The sequence below is a fragment of the Pseudophryne corroboree genome, chromosome 11, assembly GCF_028390025.1.
Source record: "Pseudophryne corroboree isolate aPseCor3 chromosome 11, aPseCor3.hap2, whole genome shotgun sequence".
Taxonomy (NCBI): domain Eukaryota; kingdom Metazoa; phylum Chordata; class Amphibia; order Anura; family Myobatrachidae; genus Pseudophryne; species Pseudophryne corroboree.
Genome location: NC_086454.1, coordinates 81540650 through 81565653, shown reverse-complemented (window position 1 = coordinate 81565653; position 25004 = coordinate 81540650). Strand labels below are relative to the sequence as shown.

The 25004-nt window shown below is 47.8% G+C and overlaps 1 long non-coding RNA gene across 4 annotated transcripts in view; it reads right to left on the bottom strand.

The window, feature by feature from the left end:
- The window catches only part of LOC134968899 (uncharacterized), a 155507-nt gene that overhangs the window by 63034 nt on the left and 67469 nt on the right, over positions 1 to 25004 (bottom strand). The window lies entirely within an intron of this gene.

The window sequence follows — 25004 nt, the reverse complement described above, 5'->3', positions numbered from 1 at the left end:
GGGTAATAGTGACTTATCCTTCAAAACCACCAGATCTTTATCTGTGGTGACTACTGGCCAGCTACCCCGTCGGGGCCAATTAACAGACACCTCAAGTGGTGAAGGTACGTTGCAGAGTGAGAGTGAGGCCACAGGCGGTAAGCGGGGAGGCAAGCCCCCTTTAGGAGTGAATACCAGAGCTATGCTGGGCCCAAAAAAAGATGCTGTACAAGGCGAGGCAAACAAAGCCAAAGGCTCCGCAAAAAGAGGACCGAAGCCCAAAAAGGCAACAACATAGTGTTTAACTTATCACAGCGAGTGTTGACACCAGATGAACTTTCAGTTCTAAACAAGGGACTGTCGTTCATTCCAGTGTCCACATTTGAAGATTTCCAGTGGAAGGTGGACTCATACACAGTGAATAGGAGATTACGATTACAAGAACATTTTGCACATAATTTGAACCCTGTGTCGGGGAGTGATGTTCCTAGTAAACTTAAACCTGCTTCTTATTTTGATCCTCAGAGTAGTAATGCTTCTCTAAAGTGTTTCGCCCGAGTATAGGACTCCAAGGTCAGTGAGTCGGTTAGTAAACAAAAACATTTTTATGATAATCTAACTAAAGGCGGGAGAGAGGCATTACATACCCTAAGTAAGGATCAACAAATCGTAATTCGCCCTGCGGATAAGGGTGGGGGGATTATTGTCCAGGATTTGCAGGGATATAGAACAGAAGCGTACAGACAATTGATGGATACCACAGTATATAGTCAATTAGTAAAGGATCCTACTAGCAAATACAATGATGAGTTACATCAGATGTTATTACAAGCAGTCAGGGACAGAGATATCACTAGCGCTGTATCGGAGGCTTTGTTGCAAGACCACCCGGTGGCACCAGTATTCTATACGATTCCTAAAGTACATAAGAATGAGAAGGTGCCACCAGGGCGTCCAATTATATCAGCTAGGGATTCTGTATACTATAAGGTTTCTCAGTACATAGATCATTATTTCCAGCCGGTGATACAGTCTCAGCCTACGTATTTGAAAGACACAACATCACTAATTAATAAATTGGCGAGTTTGCCGATGTTACCCACTAATTGTTTGTTGTGCACTTTACAAGGGGGGGGTTCTAGGTACCCGGACCCCCCTGCGTGTGCGTATGAACTCCATTATGCTTTGGTCAGTATAAAGCCCATGTCCCTAGCGCTGAGACAACAGTGCTAACCACTGTGCCACTGTACTCACACTTCCCAATGTTACACTTTTTGGATTTGGAACACTAGGGGTAGGGAGTGTGGCCCTCTTATGATGCATGCATAGCACTTTAATGCCACTACCCTCTCTCCCTCACCCCTGCAGTCATCACTTGCATACTGTTGTTTTAAGTTAAAAAGATAAAAGAGAAAAATATAGTATTATTAAAGTTTTTATGGAGGAAGATATTTTTGGTATATATAATGTGAAGCCTTCTAGCTAATGAAATTACTGATAACAGAGGACAATAGTTTGCAGTTAAATTGCACATTGGGGGTCATTCCGACCCGTTCGCACACAGCGGTTTGTTGCTGCGGTGCGAACAGGTCTGGAATGCGCGTGCGCGGCGGCCGCACTGCGCATGCGCATCGTTGCCCGGTGACAGGGGTCACCGGGTTACGTTGCGGCAAATGAAGAAAGCTCTGCGACCGCAAGAAGATTGACAGAAAGTAGGCGTTCCTGGACGTCACCAGACCGTTTTAAACCATTTTCGAGGAGTGGTGAGGAAAACGCAGGCGTGTCCAGGAGAACGGAGGGCGGATGTCTGACGTCAAAGCCGGCCCCAGCATCGCTGAGATCGTCGCACAGGGTAAGTATGTCCAGGCCTAGTCTTGTTCTGCTTGATATTTTTTTAGCTTAGCAGGGCTGCACAAGCGATCGCAGCCCTGCTAAGCTAAAATACACTCCCCCATAGGCGTGGACTAGTTGATCTCAGCAGCAGTAAAAAGTTGCTGGCTGCGATCAACTCGGAATGACCCCCATTGTATCATGGTATAAAGATATTTACATAAGGTATATGCCAGTCTCACATTGTGCCTTTTGCTATGGGATGAATTTAAGGGGTGTGGTTCGTTTTATCGACAGTATCTAGGTCAGGCCTGGCCAACCTGTGGCTCTCCAGATGTTGTGAAACTATACATCCCAGCATGCCCTGCCACGGTTTTAGCATTCCTTAATAGCAAAACTGTGGCAAAGCATGATGGGACTTGTAGTTTTACAACAGCTGGAGAGCCACAGGTTGGCCAGGCTTGATCTAGGTCGACAATATTTAGGTCGACCACTATAGGTCGACAGTCACTAGGTCGACATGGATGGAAGGTCGACAGGGTTTCTAGGTCGACATGTGCTAGGTCGACAGGTCTAAAGGTCGACATGAGGATTTTTTTTTTTTGGGTGTCGTTTTCTTCGTAAAGTGACCGGGATCCCAAATGAGTGCACCGCGTCCCCTCGCATGGCTCGCTTCGCTCACCATGCTTCGGGCATGGTGCCTTCGCTCCGCTACCGCTTCGCCCGGCACACTTTACCGTTCCAATCGTAGTCCACGTGGATCGTTAAGTATGAAAAAATCCCCCCCAAAAATTTTTGAAAAACTCATGTCGACCTTTAGACCTGTCGACCTAGCACATGTCGACCTAGAAACCCTGTCGACCTTCCATCCATGTCGACCTAGTGACTGTCGACCTATAGTGGTCGACCTAAACATTGTCGACCTAGACACTGTCGATCTTCAGACCGGATCCCGAATTTAAGGGATTAAATATCTCAGTAAATTTAATAGTAAATGCGCAGGCAATTTTTTCCTATGTTTCTTATTTTTTACTCTTTCTAAATGCTTTCATAGGTAAATGGTTCACGTGAACCCACATAACTGCCGTGTCACAGCTCTTAGTGCATACCACCACCCTTAATATGAATGCACTGCATTATGGAAATACATCATAAAAATCTTAATTACCCAGTGAAAACGGAACGGTATGCATTTAACATGAATCGTGAGGTGAATCCTCCTGCTGCAGCGGTAGGAGAGACATGAAGCTGGTGGTACCATTATGTTTTACAGGAGTCTGATTCCATATTACTTTAGCTTGTTTAACCAATTTTGTATCTAATCTCGTTTCTCTTTTTAAGTACAAAAAAAAACATTAATCCCATTTGGTAAAATGCCAGACATTTATGGTAAAAAAGAACTGTTACTTCCAATACTGATTTTATACAGCATTTTAAAAGTATGTCTACGGCCAGCGATATAGTATACAGCAATGTTTATTTTATTTTTTTATTATGATTTCATCTACCTTTTTTTAACAAATTTTTAATTGAGGCTACAGCAGCATTTGCCTAATCCTTTGAGGGTATCCGGACTCCAGGTTGACAACAAAAAGGTCGACACACCTTAGGTTGACGTCAATTGGTCGACACACCTTAGGTCAACATGGACAAAAGGTCGACATGGGCAAAAGGTCGACATGGAAAAGGTCGACATGAGTTTTTCACCATTTTTTTCTTTTTTGGAACCTTTTCATACTTAACGATCCACGTGGACTACGATTGGAACGGTAATCTGTGCCGAGCGAAGCGAAGGCACCATGCCTGAAGCATGGCGAGCGAAGCGAGTCATGCGAGGGGACGCGGTGCACTAATTGGGGTTCCCGGTCACTCTACGAAGAAAACGACACCAAAAAAACATTAAAAAACTCATGTCGACCTTTTTCCATGTCGACCTTGTTCCTGTCGGCCTTTTGTCCATGTCGACCTGTTGTACAGGTCGACCAATTGACGTCGACCTAAGGTCTGTCGACCTTTTTGTTGTCGACCTGGAGTCCCAGACCCTCCTTTGAGCTATTGGACTGGCAACCCCTTTTGGGCTAAGGTCCAGGGTGTAATTTTTTTTTCCTTTTCTCTAGCATGAATCGCGCAGAAGATTGCCTGAGTGTGCAAGAGTGATTATTAAAGTCTTACTATCACGGTGTGCGAGTACTTTTTCTAAAAAACTTTTTTTTACAGGGGGCCATTAATGCCCCGTATGCTGGTACTTGTGGTTCTCCAAATACTAACACGCGGAGGAGGCCTGCTGGTACCTGTAGTACTTTCTGCTAAAGACAATATTTTTTTTACAACTAAAACTAATGGCCAGTCAACTTGGCACCCACTGCCCAGGGGTGCCAAAGATAGCCTCGGGCTTCAGCCCTGGCCTACTGTGCCTGGAGAGGGGGGTGGTGGTGGTGAAGGCGGGGAGGAATCACACACAGTTTTGCTTTCAAATTTTGAACACTTTAAACACTTTTTCATAGAGAAGAACTGCACGGATCTCCCTGACCTGTGCAGGCTTCTCTGAACACGCTGCTGCGGAGACGTCTACTTGAAAAGTGCAGTTTGATCAGAGTTTGCTTAATTCACAGGTGTGTTTGCAAAAACAATTATAGGTAAATTCCCGTGTTTCAATGTTGTCTATGGAAATTGCATCCTAGTGTGGCTGATGGTGTATTTGATGGTATGTCCCCGTCTACCCATGTTTCTGCAGCGGGGTACACTGGTATTCCACAGGGAATAACATCGAGGTGTAGAGTTGGATCTTGAGCCGAGGCACCAACAGGCTAAAGCTTTGACTGTTCCCAGGATGCTTTGCACCGCCTCCTTTATAACCCCGCCTCCAGGCACTGGAGCTCAGTATGTAAGTTGGTGCCTGCAGTGCAGGTCACTAACAGGTGGGGCTGCGCTAGGCAGCCCTGAAAAGAGTTATAGAAGACTTCAAGTGCCGCAGCACTTTCTTCTTATGTCTTTATGACATGCTGTGCTGCGGCTCCATCACCTCCCTCAGCGGCGCTGCATACTCCCGCAGCCTAGTTCCAGTGTACTTGCAGCGGAGGCACACCAGTTTTCTTCAGGCACACCACCGCTGTTATTCTCCAGGATCGCGTGGCTGCGCTTGAAGGGGGGAGGTAAGGTAAATCGCCATCCGCTCGCGGTCCCAGGAGACAGACCGCGCTGCTGGCGTGGACACTGTTTCACACAGGGACCCCACTATATCCACCAGGGCAAGGAGCACAGGTTGGATTTATTAAAATCCATTTGCAAACGGCTCCACAGTACCCGGTGGTGAAGTCCAGCAGAGGGGATAAGGCACTCCCCCAGCTCCGGGCGCCATCTACTGCTGGTGTTCCCGCCCTGCAGCTGCATCTCTCTCTCTCCCTCACTCCCTGAAGAGATTTTGGCGCCATTACCTAGCTGGGCTGATCTCCAGGACTGCCGGGCACTGTCTCATCTGTAAATCCGCCTGTATCATCAGCGCTGTGCATTTACAGACACTTAGGTATTCTACATGTCATTTTAGACAGTGTTAGTTAAGAACAAGTGTACTGTTATCTGAATATTTAGTACAAGTATTCTGTGATATACATCCAGTGTTTACTGTGCATTGTTATATCTGTATACATATATACCTATATGTAATTACTAGCTAGTCCAGTGCAGTTTTATTGTTATAGGCAGGGTTTAAAGTGAGCCGACACGGGGCGGAACTGCGTTACGTCAGTTCCACTTGGAGACGGAACGCAGTTCCGCCTCCTCCGGCTCACCTCGCCCGATGTGTGCCCAGCGCTGCATGGAGATGTGTGCCAGTCGCTGCATGGAGATGTGTGCCCAGCTCTCTCTTCACAGCGGAAGCCAGCGGCAGGAGCTCACTACTGACTCCGGCTTCTGGCTTCCGTCTCTGTCAGGGCGCACTATGGGAGACACGTCATGACGCTTCTCTCTCATAGCGCCGGGGAGCGGATGCCAGGAGGATCACAGCGGTCAGACGCGGGAGCGGGGCTTGGTAAGTATGGTGTTTTGTTGTTTTAAAACGTGTGACTGTATTAGCAGGGCGTCTACTGGGGGCAAACTACAGGGGGGCAAACTACTGGAGGCAAGCTACAGGGGGATAACTACTGGGGGTCAATCTACTGGGGGCAAGCTACAGGGGGCTATCCACTGGGGGCAAGCTACAGGGGGCTTACCACTGGGGGCAGTCTACTGGGGAAAGCTACAGGTGGCTAATCACTGGGGACAATCTACTGGGGGCAAACTACAAGGGGGCAAACTAGTGGGGGCAGACTACAAGGGGGCAAGATACTGGGGGCAAACTACAAGGGGCCAAGCTACTGGGGGCAAACTACAAGGAGGCAAGCTACTGAGGGCAAACTACAATGGGGAAAGCTACTGGGGGCAAACTACAATGGGGAAAGCTACTGGGGGCAAACTAAAAGGGGGAAAGCTACTGGGGGCAAACTACAAGGGGGAAAGCTACTGGGGGCAAGCTACTGGGGCAAACTACAAGGGGGCAAGCTAGTGGGGGCAAACTGCAAGGGGGCAAACTACTGGAGACAAACTACAGGGGAACATTACTACTGGGGGTATAATTACAGGGGCGCATTACTACAGGGGGCATTACTACTTGGGAGCAAACTACTGGGGCATAACTACAGGGGCTAAACCACTGGGGGGCATTACTACAGGGGCTAAACTACAGGGGGCTAAACTACAAGGGGCAAACTAAAGGGGGCCATTACTACTGGGGGCAAACTACAAGGGGACTAAACTACAGGGGACATTACTACTTGGGACAAACTACTGGGAGCAAGCTACATGAAGCTAACTACAAGGGGGCAAGCTCCTGGGGATGAACTACAGGGGCGCATTACTACTGGGGGCATAACTACAGGGCATTACTAATGGGGGCATAACTACAGGGGCATTACTACTGGGGGCATAACTACTGGGGGCATTACTACAGGGGGCTAAACTACAAGGGGGCTAAACTACAGGGGGGCTAAACTACAAGGGGCAAACTACAGGGGCGCATTACTACTGAGGGCATAACTACAGGGCATTGCTAATGGGGGCATAACTACAGGGGCATTACTACTGGGGGCATAACTACTGGGGGCATTACTACAGGGGGCTAAACTACAAAGGGGCTAAACTACAAGGGGGCTAAACTACAAGGGGAAAACTACAGGGGGGCATTACTACTGGGGGCACAACTACAAGGGCTAAACTACTGGGGGCATTACTACTTGGGTCAAACTACATGGGGCTAAACTACTGGGGCATTACTACTGGAGGGCTAAACCACATGGGGCAAACTACATGAGGACTAAACTACAGGGACTAAACTGCTGGGGCATTACCACTGGGAGGCTAAACTAAAGTGGGGTAAACTACTGGGGTCATAACTGCAGGAGCATTACCACTAGGGACTAAACTACTGGGGCTAAACTTCATGGGGCTAAACGACTGGGGGATATTACTACAGGCGACATTACTACTGGGGGCAATACTACACAGGGGCATTACCGTGAAGGGCATTACTAATGGGGGCACAACTAATGAGGGCATTGTAAAGGGGGCACTTCATAAGGGGCATCACTCCTGGGTACATTGGGGGTCATTCCGACCTGTTCGCTCGCTGCGTTTTAACGCAGCAAAGCGAACGGGTACCCGCTGCGCATGCGCCGGCGCCATAGTGCGCCTGCGCATGTGGGATGGCGGAAGGCTGTAGCAGGATAGCGATTGCCTCTGCCTGATTGACAGGCAGAGGCGATCGATGGGCGGGAGGGGGCGAAACAGCGGCGTCTAGCCGCCGTTTTATAGGCGCGTCCGGCCAACGCAGGCATCCCAGACCGAACGGGGGGTGGGCTGCAGCGGCTGCGTGACGTCATACGCAGCCGCTGCGGGCCAGGGAGCGAGGGGTAGCTCCCTGGCCCACTGCTGTGCGATGCCTTTGTACTTCTGCGATGGGGGCCGGACTAACATGCGGGGCGGACTAGCCCCGTGCTGGGCGTCCCCCCGCATGTCAGGAAAGATGATCGTAGCTGTGCAAAAATTTGCACAGCTACGATCAACTCGGAATGACCCCCATAAGAAGCACTACTACTGGGGGCATTGCATAAGGGGCACCACTACTATGGGCTCTATATTAGGGGCACTACCACTGTGGGCACTACCAGTACAGTGGACATTGCATAAGGACCACTATTACTGTGGGCATTGTAAAAGGGGCACTACTGCTGTGAGCATTGTGTATTACGGGGTGCTACTACTGTGGGCATTATGTGTATTAGGGGTGCTATTTACTGTGGGCATTATTACTATTGTGTGATCACGCCCCTTGTTTTTGAGACCACACCCCTTTTTGGGTGGGGAGCGCCGTCAATACCTTTATTGCATAGGCACCGGGGGGAGGAGGGGGGAGTTTCACCACCTCTCTAGGACCACTTTAAGTACTGGTTATAGGTGATATTTCCTGCATTGTACCTGTGACTGAGTGTGCCTATAGCTGCTGTGTGGATCCCACTCTTGTGTATCACACGTTTGCTATCACTATATTCTGTACCCTGGGGAACTAGGTGTGTCAGGGTCTCATATAATATATAGTGCTACACAGGGAATACTGTTTGTATTTCTCACTGTGTTTTTCAGTCACCCGACACCACTTAAATCCTCTGTGCTCTGTATTTACTGTTACAAAACACAGGGGATTTTTTGCTGTTTGTCTGACTATATTGTACTATTACATCCTAAGGCTACATCCCACATGATGTCTGCTGCACAGGGTGGGACATCCGCGGACACTCCTGCCTCATGCAGTGCTGTCGTCATGGATTCACCAGTGGGGGAAGTGTTAGCTGCTGGTTCAGGCACTGGGGGTCATACATCTCCCAGTCCATCTGTGGCACCTGTAGTCAAGCAAGACCCACCGTGGGCAGCTTTTTCAAATATGCTGACTATGCTTGTAACACGTCTCACGCCCCCTGTGGGGCCTCCTGTGCCATTACAGCCACATATTGTCCCTGTAGTTAATCCGCCATGGGTGGATACTTTGTCTACCCAGTTACAGCAATTAAATCAGACTTAGGTTAGATAAAAGTCCACCCCGTGTCCCTCTGGGGCCAAGGGGTTCTCTAAGCGGGCCATTTCTTCCTCACAATCCACTAATATTTCGGATAATTCTTCCGATGAAGATGGGGAATATACTGATTCGTCAGCCACTGATCCGGTTGCTTCTAATGAGCAATCTGCAACCCAGGTTGATGTTCCTGACCTTGTGGAGGCTATCAAGCTGATTCTCCAAATTGATGATGACATTGAGCCTCCTGTTACATCTAAGAAACCTGATAAGTTTAAACATCAGAAGGTTGCTAAAGTAGTTTTACCACATTCTGACCTCTTAATTGACATACGTCATGAATCCTGGTCATCTCCAGGAAGGAAGTTTTCCCTGTCTAAAAAGATGCTAGCTCGTTATCCTATCCCTGTGGAGTTGAGCAACAAGTGGGAAACTCCACCGCCGGTGGACTATCATGTCGCCCGTCTTGTGGTGTCCTCTACTCTGCCTGTCACCACTGTCACCTCACTGAAGGAACTGACAGATAAGCGTGTGGAGGGATGCCTGAAGTCTATTTACACTCTTACCGGTGCTGTACATAGACCCACTATGGCTAACTCTTGGGCAGGAAAAGGAATTGAAGCATGGGTTCAGGCAACTGAGGAGGAGCTATCTCAGACATTATCTGTTGCATATTACCACAGCCTCTCAATATTTTCAGGAGTGCTGATGCAGGGGTCATGGCGGCCAAGGCTTCTACTACATCTATACCGGCTCGCCGGATTCTGTGGTTGAGGTCCTGGAAAGTGGACCTGGACTCTAAAGACCTTGGAGGTACTCCCTTTCAAGGGAGACATACTGTTTGTGGAAGATCTGACTAAGATTGTGACTGACTTGGCAACAGCCAAGACTGCGTTTCTATCAAGTACTAATCCTTCTGTTCAGAAGGCTAAGAGTACCACTTTTCGTTCCTTTCGACCTCCAAGTATAGCAAAAGGTCAGGCGTACCCGAGACAGGCTCGTACTTCCAAAACCACCAAAATCTAAACAATCCTGGGCTGCCCGTCAGCCTGCTTCCAAACAAGACAAGCCTGCTGCATGATGGGGCGGGCCTCCCCCTGGGGGACCCCAGGGTGGGAGGCTGACTTCTGCAGTTCGCGCAGGCCTGGTTAAAGACCACTTCAGACACCTGGGTATGGGAAGTTGTCTCTCATGGGTACGCAATCTCTTTCAAGAGACGTCCCCCTCGCCAGTTCTGTTCAACGGTTATCCCCACTGATCCGTTGAAAGCGCAAGCTCTACACCTGGTTGTACAATCACTCCTGGAAACAGGAGTGGTAGTGCCGGTACCTCTGTCCCAGAGAGGTAGGGGATACTACTCGACCCTGTTTCTGGTTCCGAAACCAAATGGGTCTTTCCGGCCTATCCTCAACCTGAAATCATTGAACAAGTTTGTAAGAGTGTCCAAATTCCGTATGGAAACTCTGCACTCTATTGTGCTGGCCATGGAAACCGAGGACTATATGGTATCCCTGGACATATAGGATGCTTACCTGCACATACCTATTGCCATTTCGCATCAGCAATATCTGCGGTTTGCTATTGGCAACCTTCATTTTCAGTTCCAAGCTCTGCTATTTGGACTGGCCACGGCCCCTCGGATTTTCACCAAGGTCATGGCCGTGATGATGGCTTTCCTCCGTCGTCAGGGAATCAGGATCCTGCTGTATCTGGACTACTTGCTGATTCTGGTGAACTCCCAAGATGTCCTCCTCAGTCAACTGGAGATGTTGGTCCAATTCCTACAAGCCCACGGGTGGCTCATCAATTGGAAGAAGTCCTCGCTGGTCCCTGCTCGGAGCATGGTGCACCTGGGGGCGCTACTGGACACACACAGCCAAAGGCTGTTTCTGTCTTAGGAGAAGGTCCTGAAACTTAAGGAAAAGATCAGATGCTTCCTCTCTCGCCAGAGTGTCGATACACTCAGCGATGCAAGTACTAGGCCTCATCTGTCGGCTTTCGACATGGTAGAGTACGCTCAATTTCACTCCCGCCATCTGCAGAGGTTAATCCTTTCCAACTTTAATGGTCTGCCTCATCGGATCAGGTCTCAAATTATCTCCATGACTCTGGAGGTTCGTCTGTCACTGAGCTGGTGGCTACAGGACCAACAGTTGAGCAGGGGCCGTCCCTTCTGGATCCCCAACTGGGTCCTCCTGACAATGGACGCCAGTCTGCGAGGTTGGGGCGCGGTGTTGGAGCAACACTCTCTCCAGGGTCGGTGGACCAGGGAGGAATCTCTCCTCCCAATAAACATTCTGGAATTGCAGGCAGTGTTCAATGCATTGACTCTGGCCCTGCCTCTGGTACAGAACAGGCCTGTTCAAGTACAGTCCAACGACGCCACCACGGTGGCATACATAAATCATCAGGACGACACTCAAAGCTGCATGGCAATGATGGAAGTGTCTAAAATCCTCCAATGGGCGGAACGCCATCTGCCAGCCATATCGGCAGTGTTCATTCCGGGAGTCCTCAACTGGGAAGCGGACTTCCTCAGTCGGCAGGATGTGCACGCTGGAGAGTGGAGTCTTCGTCCTGAAGTCTTTCAACTCCTAGTGGACAAGTGGGGCCTACCAGATCTAGACCTGATGGCGTCTCGACACAATCACAAGGTTCCGGTCTTCGGAGCAAGGACAAGAGATCCTCAAGCAGCATTCGTGGATGTACTGGCAATTCCATGGAACTTTCGGCTGCCATACGTGTTCCCTCCAGTGTCACTCCTGTCCAGGGTAATACGGAAGTTCAAGCAAGTAGGAGGAATACTACTTCTAGTCACTCCAGCGTGGCCCAGACGGCATTGGTTCTCAGACCTGCAGGGTCTCTTGATAGAGTGTCCTCTTCTACTTCCTCAACGCCCATACATCCTCGTTCAGGGCCCTTGTGTCTACCCGGACCTGGCCAGACTGGCTTTGACGGCGTGGCTCTTGAGCGCAAAAGGATTCTCTGAGGCGGTCATTCAAACTATGTTGAAAGCCCGTAAACCAGCTTCGGCTTGGATTTATTACAGGGTCTGGAATTCTTACTTCACATGGTGTGCTGCTAAGAGTTATGATGCATATACTTTCAAAACTTCCAGACTTTTGGCTTTTCTTCAACAAGGCCTAGACTTGAGCCTTCATCTAGCCTCCCTCAAGGTTCATATAGCTGCCTTGCCGGTGTGATTTCAGAAAAAAATTGCGTCTCTTCCTGACATTCACATTTTTGCTCAGGGTGTTCTACGGATTCAGCCTCCCTATGTCCCTCCTGTGGCTCCATGGGATGTCTGTTGTCTTAAATGCCCTGCAAGAGTCTCCATTTTGACCTCTTGAGTCTGTGGACCTTAAATGCCTTACATTTAAGGTCATATGTCTGTTGGCTATTGCCTTTGCTAGGAGAGTGTCAGACTTAGGCGCTTTGTCCTGTCGTCCACCCTTGCTGATATTTCACTGTGACCGTGCTGTTCTTCGAACTTGCCCTGGTTATTTGCCTAAGGTGGTATCATCTTTTCACCTTAACCAGGAAATTGTGGTTCCGGACTTCATCTCTTCTGATCATTGGATGTGGTACGGGCTCTCCGTGTTTATGTGGAAAGGACTGCCTCTATCAGGAGGTCAGAATCCTTTTTTGTACTGTTTGGTTTTCACAAACGTGGCTGGCCTGTGAATAAGCAGACCTTGGCCAGATGGATTAGAATGGTGATTGAACAAGCTTATGCGCAGGCTGGGCTCCCAGCTCCTGTTGCTATTAAGGCCCATTCTAGTCGGTCGGTTGGACTTTCTTGGGCGGCCCACCATGGCGCGTCCGCTGAACAATTGTGCAAGGTGGCTACATGGTCCTCTGTGTACACGTTCATCAGGTTCTATGCCTTTGATACTTCCGCCTCCCAGAATAATTCCTTTGGATGCCGGGTTCTTGTGCCCCCTACAGTGCGTCCCCTCACATGAGGAACTGCTTTAGGACATCCCCGATGTTATTCCCTTATGGTAGACTTACCATTGTTAAATCTCTTTCTGTGAGGTACACTGGATTCCATAGGGCGCCCACCCTGATGCACTTAGCTTCTTTGGGTTTGTATGGCATTAGCCGCTAGTCCCTTCTTTTGTCGTGAGAATGTGGTTCTATGTGAATAACATCTTCCGTCTCTCTTACCTGCTACTACATTGGACTGGTTAACAAAACTGAGCTCCAGTGCCTGGAGGCAGGGCTATAGAGGAGGCGGTGCAATGAATCCTGGAAACAGTCAAAGCTTTAGCCTGTTGGTGCCTCGGATCAAGATCCAACTCTACACCCCAATGTTATTCCCTGTGGAATCCAGTGTACATCGCTGAAAGAGATTTAACAATGGTAAGTCTACCATAAATCTCCTTTGTACTTCTATATGAACAAACTCCCCTGTGTGTGTTCTTTAGTAAATTTCCGTGATTGACAAAATGCCCAAATATTCCTGTGGCAAACATGGAGCTTAGTAAAAGTGCCCCTTAGTGTCCTAATCTCAGAACTTAATCCCCGCCAACAAGTCACTTCACAAAGGCTGCAATCAAGAAGTCCACATCAAAATGGCGACTCCTCAGAGACAGGAGCCGGGTCCTGCACTGTGAAGTTATATGAGCACTCGGCTGCCTTGCCTCCATTACCCATGGGGTGCCTATCCTTGTTATATTATTTTGAATTACGTGACTATTCGCAGTCTCGTTATCGCTTCTGCACAAGTGTGCCGCTTAAGAAGACAGCTACATTGGTTCTTCTGCTATACCAGCCCGTACGTGCCTAACATTTGTTACTATATTTTATGGATTTATGCAGCTATATCATATACCTACATTTACACGATTAGTAAAATAATATAGAGCCCATGTAATTGGTATTACCTGTCATTTTATACCTTGGTTCCGAGCTGGATCATCCAATAATTACTCTAGGCTTTCAGTTAGGATTTAGTGGGCACCGAGGGGCCCGGATTACTCCAACCTGTATTTATGTGCTATATTTGACACACAGAAGTGTCAGAGGTCCCCAAGCCAGCATGTTGCCCAGGGCCCCATTGAGTCTCTATGAGGCAGAGCCGTGGATGTGTGCATGGTAGGAGCTTGGTTGTGGGGTCGGGCCCCCTAGCAATGCTTGTGATATATTCACTCTTATTTTTCCATTTACTGCACTTATATTCATGTCCTCCTAACCCCGGTTTTAACTCCATTTGTCCTCTCTACTCTGTTCGACATATTCCACAAAGCTGCACATGACAGAGGATCTCTCTCCAAGGACTAATTAGATTTTGTTCTGAGCTGTAACTGCACAGCAGCTTCTTATTCATTGTGAGTGGGAGGGAAAGCAAAGGTTAGTGATACAGACGCGTCTACGGCACGTCCACAGATTCTGTGGCCCTTTCCTGCTCTGTCATCACAATAATAATGATAAGTTAATTATAATCCTTGTTTTTTTGATTTGTTAGCAAATTTTAATAAATTGTAACTTCTTCGCCTCCTTGAGAATTCATGTAAACATAAATGATCTTCTTGCTGACTCAGTGCCTGCAGAGCACATCACAGTCACAGCCAGACGTCTGACACCTCCATATGGGTCATAGCGCAGAGTATCCCTGTATACCAATCACTATACTGTTCTTGTAACTACTCCAGTAAAAGTTCATTTCACGTCTATCTGAAGCAATAGTGACGCAAGCGTATCATTTTATCATTCGCTAGAAAGTGGTGACATAGGTGATGCACCGGGCACAAAATCTGTAATGAATGATGTCATCTGAGTGGGGGGTGGGGGGGATATTTTAAAACCTCAAATGTATACTAAGCACAGTGACGCCGAGAGAGGGTGGACGGCAGGTACTCTTTTTCTGTTGGAGGGTCCCGTTGCCTCCTCCCTTTCCCGCCCGCCCACCCACAGCAGCAGCCTCTCTCTCCAGCAGAGCACATGCTTCTGCATGCTGACTGGGGAGAGAGGCAACTGCAGTCCTTTCTACCTGTGTGATATGCTGGGGGAGGGGAGGCGATCACACGCGCACTCCCACCACCCATCCCGCAGCACGCACAAGATACAGGCACACAGAGCTCAGCCTGTCTATCGGTTGTGTCTATGTTACCTTCATGATCAGGACCTGGAAGTGACATAACGAGAGGGCAGGAGAGAACCTCCGCCCTTACAGCACCTAAGTGTTTTGTCCGTTCTCCGTTCGTTTGAGGTGAATTTTTATTTCTATGCACCATTGGACGCTCGCCACGCTTCAGGCTCTGTGTCTCGCTTCGCTCGCCACAGGTTACTATTCCAAATAGGTTGTGACATGGACCCAGGGGGTTATGGGAAAGGTCCTCTCCACGAAGGGAATGTAGACGCTACCCCTGTCTATCTTCAATATGCCCTTCCCAGTCTCCCATTGGCTGGTTTTACAGGAGGCTGGGGGCAGGCTTATTGAAGATAGACATGCTGAGCACAGTGTGCCTGGGGGTGGTTATTCAGTACAGATTGCAATCCTTTCCTTCACATGCTGGGGGCTGCCTATCGCAGGGCAAGATTGTCCAGCACGCAGAATGGCCTGCCCAGTAGTGAACGCGTTTGCAGGTGTCAGCCGCCATTTTTCTCATCAGAGCGGCTGTGTGTGATGTCACGCAGCCTTCCCGAAAACACCGCCGCCCCACCCCTGTTCTTCCCGCGCCTCAACCCATGCAACGCTCCGTTGCCACACCCGCCCGCCCCGCGAAAGCCACTGCCTGTTAGACAGGCGTTCACACTCATTGTGCATCGATTGCATTTGGTGGGCCACGCACGCACAGGATGGGGATATTGCGGTCGCATCACTTAGCAATGCAACTTGAATAACCCCCTGTGTTCCATGCGTGCTGCAGCCGCTGATCCCTGGGTAAGGAAGCCAGCACATATATTACATACAACTTTACATGTATGTTTATATGTGCTGGACGGCTCCCCCCCTGCAGTCTTTGGTCGGCGATGCAGCCCAGGGGCAGCAGCAACCACTGATACCCACTTGCTGCATCATCATTACCCAGGATCAATCATTTCATGAAAGTTCTTAAACATTGGGCCCCATTTATCAACGAGTTTTCTTGCTGGAAACTCGTTTTAAGTGGTAAATGGGATCAATTTCTATTTAACAAGGCTAATAGCGCTGCTAACTAGCAGCACTATTAGCCTTTCATTTTCCCTATACTGCTGCACAGTAAAGTCTATTTAACAACGAGCGCTATTTCTGAAATAGCGCTCGCTTACCTAAAATTGCTTTATCTGCTCCGGGCAGACGTTATGGACACCGCTGCAGTGGTGTCCGTCCTGCATTCTGGCACCCCCCTCCCACAGCAATCCCGCCATGCATCAGACCTGCCGGGTTGCTACAGTGACAGGAAAACAAAAATGGCCGCCGCGTCCGAAAATCACTACTGCGCATGTGCCGGGAGTATGTATACAACGGCGCATGCGCAGTAGTTAGGGACGCCGGAGAAAAAGAGCATTCGTCAGCGCTGTTTGGCCTTGACAAACAGCGCTGACGGGTGTTTTAACGTTACCGCTCGCCAGCGACAGCTTCAATGCTGAATACAAGTAAAAAAGCACGGCGAGCGGTAACGTTAATTAGCATAAGAATTTCTTTCGTTCATAAATGGGGGCCACTGTTTCTTTGCAAGTTTATTTCTGTTGCAATCAAGAATAACATTTTAACTCATATAGGTTTCATTTGGTGTTGTTATTGCTTACATTATAGCGTTCCTCTATTTGCTTAATACGTTTACTTTATAGCCTCGACTAGAGCTGCCGCATATATCCTAGAGCAGGTTTTATTATCCACTGAATTTCATTGATATAAATTGATTTCAATTTTCAATCCACCATTTGGCTTAAGAAAAAAAAAATACAGAGAATAAGTAACAACAAAAAATGATCAGAACAAAATCTAATATTTCCCATTTTCTAAAGTGGACTCATCTACTTATTGGGGGTAATTCCAAGTTGATCGCAGCAGGATTTTTGTTAGCAATTTTGCAAAACCATGTGCACTGCAGGGGAGGCAAATATAACATGTGCAGAGAGAGTTAGATTTGGGTGGGGTGTGTTCAATCTGCAATCTAATTTGTAGTGTAAAAATAATAATTTTAATGGTGTATGGTGCACCTGCACCCTTTGTTCCTATGTTGTAGTACTACAGTACTTAGTCCCAGCAAGGTAGCACATCCCATTATAATAAGCCAGGGTGTGCAGTCCAGGCCCCGTTTCCATATAGTCTATATTATGTGTGTGTATACACACCTGAGGGATTGGGACAGCCCTCATTTCTGGATTAGCACCCCACCCACTGCCTCTCATGATTTTAAACAGGGAACCAGCACAATCTGACTGCACAAAAGACACAGGTATGATCCTTTTAATTATATACAAAGTCAGTTTGGGGGTGAGCTTTTGGGGCGTGGGGCTCCCTGTATTGCTCTGGCTGGGCCACCTTGGGGCATCACCACCTTACATTTACTTTTAACACTTATATCACATTGTGTTTGTTTTATATTTATGTCGCTTTTTTCACATATCTCTTACACTTATAACACTGCTCAGCTAAACTTCACATTCTGATACTTTACTGCTGTCCTCCTCTTTTCTTCTATATTCAGCAGCCTCTTTCATTTGCTTAACACTGATCTTTCACTCCTATCCTTTTTCTGTGTGATGCCCTGGGGTGGTTTAGCTGGGGTGGTCTGGGGGTGCTCTGCGTCCCGGAGGTGAACCCCTATAGTGTTAGGGACCTGTCCGATGAGGTCACCGTGAAGCAGGTGGGCAGGCTCATATACTGGCCAATATATGCCAAGAACCTCAAATATTATATTACGGTTATAATAATTTTAATGGTGTATGGTGCACCTGCACCCTTTGTTCCTATGTTGTAGTACTACAGTACTTAGTCCCAGCAAGGTAGCACATCCCATTATAATAAGCCAGGGTGTGCAGTCCAGGCCCCGTTTCCATATAGTCTATATTATGTGTGTGTATACACACCTGAGGGATTGGGACAGCCCTCATTTCTGGATTAGCACCCCACCCACTGCCTCTCATGATTTTAAACAGGGAACCAGCACAATCTGACTGCACAAAAGACACAGGTATGATCCTTTTAATTATATACAAAGTCAGTTTGGGGGTGAGCTTTTGGGGCGTGGGGCTCCCTGTATTGCTCTGGCTGGGCCACCTTGGGGCATCACCACCTTACATTTACTTTTAACACTTATATCACATTGTGTTTGTTTTATATTTATGTCGCTTTTTTCACATATCTCTTACACTTATAACACTGCTCAGCTAAACTTCACATTCTGATACTTTACTGCTGTCCTCCTCTTTTCTTCTATATTCAGCAGCCTCTTTCATTTGCTTAACACTGATCTTTCACTCCTATCCTTTTTCTGTGTGATGCCCTGGGGTGGTTTAGCTGGGGTGGTCTGGGGGTGCTCTGCGTCCCGGAGGTGAACCCCTATAGTGTTAGGGACCTGTCCGATGAGGTCACCGTGAAGCAGGTGGGCAGGCTCATATACTGGCCAATATATGCCAAGAACCTCAAATATTATATTACGGTTATAATAATTTTAATGGTGTATGGTGCACCTGCACCCTTTGTTCCTATGTTGTAGTACTACAGTACTTAGTCCCAGCAAGGTAGCACATCCCATTATAATAAGCCAGGGTGTGCAGTCCAGGCCCCGTTTCCATATAGTCTATATTATGTGTGTGTATACACACCTGAGGGATTGGGACAGCCCTCATTTCTGGATTAGCACCCCACCCACTGCCTCTCATGATTTTAAACAGGGAACCAGCACAATCTGACTGCACAAAAGACACAGGTATGATCCTTTTAATTATATACAAAGTCAGTTTGGGGGTGAGCTTTTGGGGCGTGGGGCTCCCTGTATTGCTCTGGCTGGGCCACCTTGGGGCATCACCACCTTACATTTACTTTTAACACTTATATCACATTGTGTTTGTTTTATATTTATGTCGCTTTTTTCACATATCTCTTACACTTATAACACTGCTCAGCTAAACTTCACATTCTGATACTTTACTGCTGTCCTCCTCTTTTCTATATTCAGCAGCCTCTTTCATTTGCTTAACACTGATCTTTCACTCCTATCCTTTTTCTGTGTGATGCCCTGGGGTGGTTTAGCTGGGGTGGTCTGGGGGTGCTCTGCGTCCCGGAGGTGAACCCCTATAGTGTTAGGGACCTGTCCGATGAGGTCACCGTGAAGCAGGTGGGCAGGCTCATATACTGGCCAATATATGCCAAGAACCTCAAATATTATATTACGGTTATAATAATTTTAATGGTGTATGGTGCACCTGCACCCTTTGTTCCTATGTTGTAGTACTACAGTACTTAGTCCCAGCAAGGTAGCACATCCCATTATAATAAGCCAGGGTGTGCAGTCCAGGCCCCGTTTCCATATAGTGTAAAAATAAAGCAGCCAGTATTTACCCTGCACAGAAACAATATAACCCACCCAAATCTAACTCTTTCTGCACATGTTATATCTGCCTCCCCTGCAGTGTACATGGGCCCTCATTCCGAGTTGATCGCTCGCAAGGCGATTTTAGCAGAGTTGCTCACGCTAAGCCGCCGCCTACTGGGAGTGAATCTTAGCATCTTAAAATTGCGACCGAAGTAATCGCAATATTGCGATTACACACCTCGTAGCAGTTTCTGAGTAGCTCCAGACTTACTCGGCATCTGCGATCAGTTCAGTGCTTGTCGTTCCTGGTTTGACGTCACAAACACACCCAGCGTTCGCCCAGACACTCCTCCGTTTCTCCGGCCACTCCTGCGTTTTTTCCGGAAACGGTAGCGTTTTTTCCCACACGCCCATAAAACGGCCTGTTTCCGCCCAGTAACACCCATTTCCTGTCAATCACATTACGATCGCCAGAACGATGAAAAAGCCGTGAGTAAAATTACTAAGTGCATAGCAAATTTACTTGGCGCAGTCGCAGTGCGAACATTGCGCATGCGCACTAAGCGGAAAATCGCTGCGATGCGATGAAATTTACCGAGCGAACAACTCGGAATGAGGGCCATGGTTTTGCCCAATTGCTATCAAAAATCCTGCTGCGATCAACTTGGAATTACCCCCCTTCTACTTATACTTATACTCATCTTACTAAACGCATTTTCATTTTTGGAGGCTCTTACACACCTGAGCGGCAGCCAAGCAGAAAAGGACAGAAACTGCAGACAATGTCAGCCATATAAATCACAGGGATTTGTGGGGAAAAGAGATGAGAAAGATCCAAATTTACATCAGGAATCACCTACTGCGCTTTATGTGGTCCAAAGTAGGGAATGTCTCTTGATTAATGATAATGTTTTTTAGAATAGAAAAATGCTATAATTCTACACAGATGGCAGTTTTCACTGAGATACAAAATGCATTTTGTGATAAATAATATATGGAACTAAAGCTGAACATATAACAAATGATATCAGCAGGATCTCACGTATGTGCATATATCATCGCCTTAGAAGTAAAATTCCGAGCAATAAGTCATTGGGATACCTTCACATGTTTTCAAACAAATCTTTCACTCGTGACTTCTTTATCTCTGCCCAAAAGGGTTGGTTTCAATTGGCTCCTACAGATTTGTAGCAATTGTTTTATGTTACTTTTGCCCAGGAAAATTTTTTTAAATATTTTATTTAGGTTTTCTTTTTGAAATATAGACAAGCTAAGAAAATAAAAATGCAAACAGAAAATATATGCACATAAAACACAGGATGTGATAAAACAATGGAAGAATAAATCTTAACATTTAAACTTAATCAGGTTGGCATTAAAATTAATAAAACGAGGGGGTTGTACACAGAGCCATATCTAGACATTTTGGTGCCCGGTGCCAAAAATAGAATTGGTGCCCCCGCTCCTCCTAAATAAAACAGGGACAATGCGCGCCTTTGCTACGCAGCAAAAATATAGGTGCATGGCTTCATGGGGAAGGGGCGTGGTCACAAAATAATACCAATACTATGCCACATAGTAGTCTCCATTATTCAAATTACGCCACGGCCACACAGTAGTGCCACTTATACCCATTACACTAGGTAGAGCACCCTTTTACACATTACACCAGCTAGAGCCCCTTTTACACATTATGCCAGGTAAAGTCCCCTTTTATACATTACGCCAGGCAGAGTCCCCTTTTATACACTGCACATGGTAGAGCCCCTTTCTCTTACATCCTAGAGGATACTGGGGTCCATTTAGTACCATGGGGTATAGACGGATCCACTCGGAGCCTTGGGCACTTTAAGAAATCAATAGTGTGCGCTGGCTCCTCCCGCTATGCCCCTCCTACCAGACTCAGTTTAGAAAATGTGCCTGGAGGAGTCAGACATGCTTAGGGAAGCTCCTGAAGAGTTTTCTGCATTTATTTTCTGTTTGTTATTTTCAGACAGGGCTGGTTGGCACCAGCCTGTTTGCTTCGTGGGACTCAGGAGGGAAAACGGCCCAACCTCCTATAGGGTTAATGGTCCCGTTCCCCGCTGACAGTACACTGAGATCCTGAGGGAACCATTCGCAAGCCCCACCATGGCGAGCGTACATTCCCGCAGCACGCCGCCACCCTTAACAGAGCCAGAAGTAAGAAGAGTGGTGAGTAGGCATCCGGCGTCCCGGTTAGCGGGTCGCCGTCTGTAATGGTGGCATAAGGGTATGGAGCACAGCGCTGACATGCAGGCTGCGTATCCAGGCTCAGGACAACATGCTATGTGTGTGTTCCGCTGGGAGGGGCGAGCTGAGCCACTAAAAACAATACCCACACTGGCAGTACAGCTTACAGAGGTTCTAACCCGCTGTTAAGCATCACAAACACCTCAGCCAGTATAATAAAACGGGAAGACCGCGCACCATTAAGGGGGAGGGGCTTCACTATGAGCGGACCCAACAGCTTACCGGTGCCATTTTCCCTCTGCAGCTCACACTGACAAGACTGGCAGGGAAGCGCAGCTCCTTCACAAGGACTTCACAACTCCTCAGCTCTACCAGGGGGTCATAGTAAGGGGGGGGGGGAGTGGTGTTAGAATACTAAGCCCCTATTAAGGGTGCTTAGTCTGCGACCCAGCTAAGCTTGGCATTAGCAAGAAGGGCGCTGTGTGGCTGGGTCCATCATACTCTGTGTCTCCCTAGAAGGTCTCTGTGTAGGTTACTTGTGCTTAATCTTTTCCTGTGTGTGTGGGTGTGATTTCACATTTACAATGTCAAAGGAGTGTGTTTCATGCATGGCGGAGTGTTTTTCTTCCCCAGGGGGATCACTACAGTGTACTCAGGATAGTACACATTCTCAGGCTAGTGGGTCCGAACCAGCATGGTTGGATTCACAAAAAGGGATGATCTCGAATATTTCGAATAAATTATCCCAGAATGAGAAAGAGACACAATACTTAAGACAATCTGTGGATGACCTGATGAATAGAGATTCAGGCACCATACCAGAGCCTCAGACCCCTACCATTTGTCCACAAAAACGTACACTGGCCCAAATCCTGCAGTCTAACACTGATGACGACGTGTCAGATGCAGAGGAGGGTGAGGTGGACTCAGTGGGGGGGGGGGGGGGGGGGGAGGATGCAGCTCTGTCACAGGGGGTACAGGCTCTGATAGAAGGTATTAGAGACGTCCTGCAAATTCCTGATAATGGGACAGAGGAGGATGAGGAGTCATATTTTAATGTAAAAAAGAAATCCTCTGCTACTTTTACTGCATCAAAAGAGTTGAATTCTCTGTTTGAAGACACCTGGGTTTATCCTGATAAGAAGTTTCAGATCCCTAAGAGATTACTCATATCCTTCCCTTTTCCTCAGGATGATAGAAAAAAATGGGAAAACCCACCGATTGTTGACGCATCGGTATCTAGGTTGTCACGTAAGATAGTCTTACCGGTCCCTGTGGCAGCCTCCTTAAACGACGCGGCTGACCGCAAAATTGAGACCATTCTCAAATCCCTGTGCGCAGCTGCTGAGGTGGCTCAGAGACCCACTATTGCTTGTGCATGGACAGCTAGGAAGACCTACTCTGCTCCAACTCTGCAGTCCTTTCGGTCAGCCAAATTTAAAAGGAAAACCAAAGGTTCTTCTACAGCCGTCAAAGGCAATAGAGTTAAATCCAGAGTACAAGCAACTGCAGGTTCACAGGAACAGAACTCCGGTTCTGCTTCCTCAAAGCTTACAGCATGACGGTGGACCGCCCTGCCTGGGAGACAGACAGGTGGGAGCCCGATTAAAATATTACAGTCACATATGGGCAACATCATGCCAGAATCCCTGGGTCAAAGATCTTATCGCCCAGGGCTACAGACTGGAGTTTCAGGAACTCCCACCTCACAGATTCTTCAAATCAGGCTTACCAAGAAGCAAGTATGACTTTACAGGAAGCAATTCAAAAACTGGTACAGACTCAGGTCATTGTTCCAGTTCCACTGCAAAACAAGGGTTATTATTCCAACCTGTTTGTGGTACCGAAACCGGACGGTTCGGTAAGGCCCATTTTAAACCTCAAGTCACTGAACCCATACTTAATGGGTGTTCAAGTTCAAAATGGAGTCTCTGAGAGCAGTGATCTCAGGTCTCGAGGAGGGGGAATTCCTGGTGTCTCTGGATATCAAGGATGCGTACCTTCATATTCTGATTTGGCCGCCTCATCAGGCTTACCTAAGGTTTGCATTACAGGACTGTCACTACCAGTTCCAGGCCCTGCCATTTTGCCTCTCCACGGCACCGAGGGTGTTCACCAAGGTAATGGCAGAGATAATGTTTCTCCTCCGCAAACAAGGAGTGAACATAATACCATACCTGGACGATCTGATGATAAACGCACCCTCCAGGGAGAGGTTGTTGGACAGCATTGCCCTCTCAACCCAACTACTCCAGGATCATCTCACCTGGAACCAACACGGAGGCTTCCGTTCCTGGGGATGATACTGGATACGGAGGCACAGAAGGTATTTCTTCCATTAGAAAAGGCATTGGTAATCCAATCGATGGTGCGGGATGTTCTAAAACCAACCCGGATATCGGTGCATCTATGCATTCGCCTTCTGGGGAAGATGGTAGCGTCTTACGAGGCACTGCAGTATGGAAAGGTTTCATGCAAGGCCCTTCCAGCTGGATCTATTGGACAAATGGTCTGGATCGCATCTTCACATGCACCAGAGGATACTTTTGTCGCCAAAGGCCAGGATTTCTCTTCTGTATTGGCTTCAGACTTCTTACTTGACCAAGGGCTGAAGGTTCGGAATTCAAATTGCATTCTGCTAACCACAGACACAAGCCTCAGAGGGTGGGGAGCAGTCACCCAAGGGGAACAGTTCCAAGGAAAATGGTCAAGACAGGAAACCATTCTTCCAGTCAACATTCTGGAACTAAGGGCCATATACAATGCCCTACTACAGGCATCACATCTTCTTCAAGATCATGCCATTCAGGTTCAGTCGGACAATGTGAAGGCGGTAACGTACGTAAATCGTCAGGGCGGAACGAAGAGCAGAGCAGCAATGTCAGAGATAACAAGGATTCTCCTCTGTGCAGAAAGACACGCTGTGGCGTTGTCGGCAATCTTCAGTCCAGGAGTAGACAACTGGGAAGCAGACTTCCCCAGCAGACACGATTTCCACCCAGGGGAGTGGGGCCATCAACTGGAGGTGGTCTGGTGCTTGACACGTTGGTGGGGAATTCCACAAATCGACATGATGGCCTATTGTCTCAACAAGAAGCTCAAGCGGTATTGTTCCAGGTCGAGAGACCCACAGGCAGTGGCAGTGGAAGCTCTGGTGACTCCATGGGTCTACCATATGGTGTACGTGTTTCCACCACTTCAATTGATCCCAAGATTTCTCAATAGAATAAAAAGGGAAAAGATTCAAGCAATTCTCATTGCTCCGGACTGGTCAAGAAGGGCCTGGTACGCGGATCTACTGGAGATGCTCTTAGAGGATTCGTGGCCACTACCTCTTCACAAGGATCTTCTACAACAGACTTACCACTCAAGACTTACCACGGCTACGTTTGACGGCATGGAAGTTGAGCGTC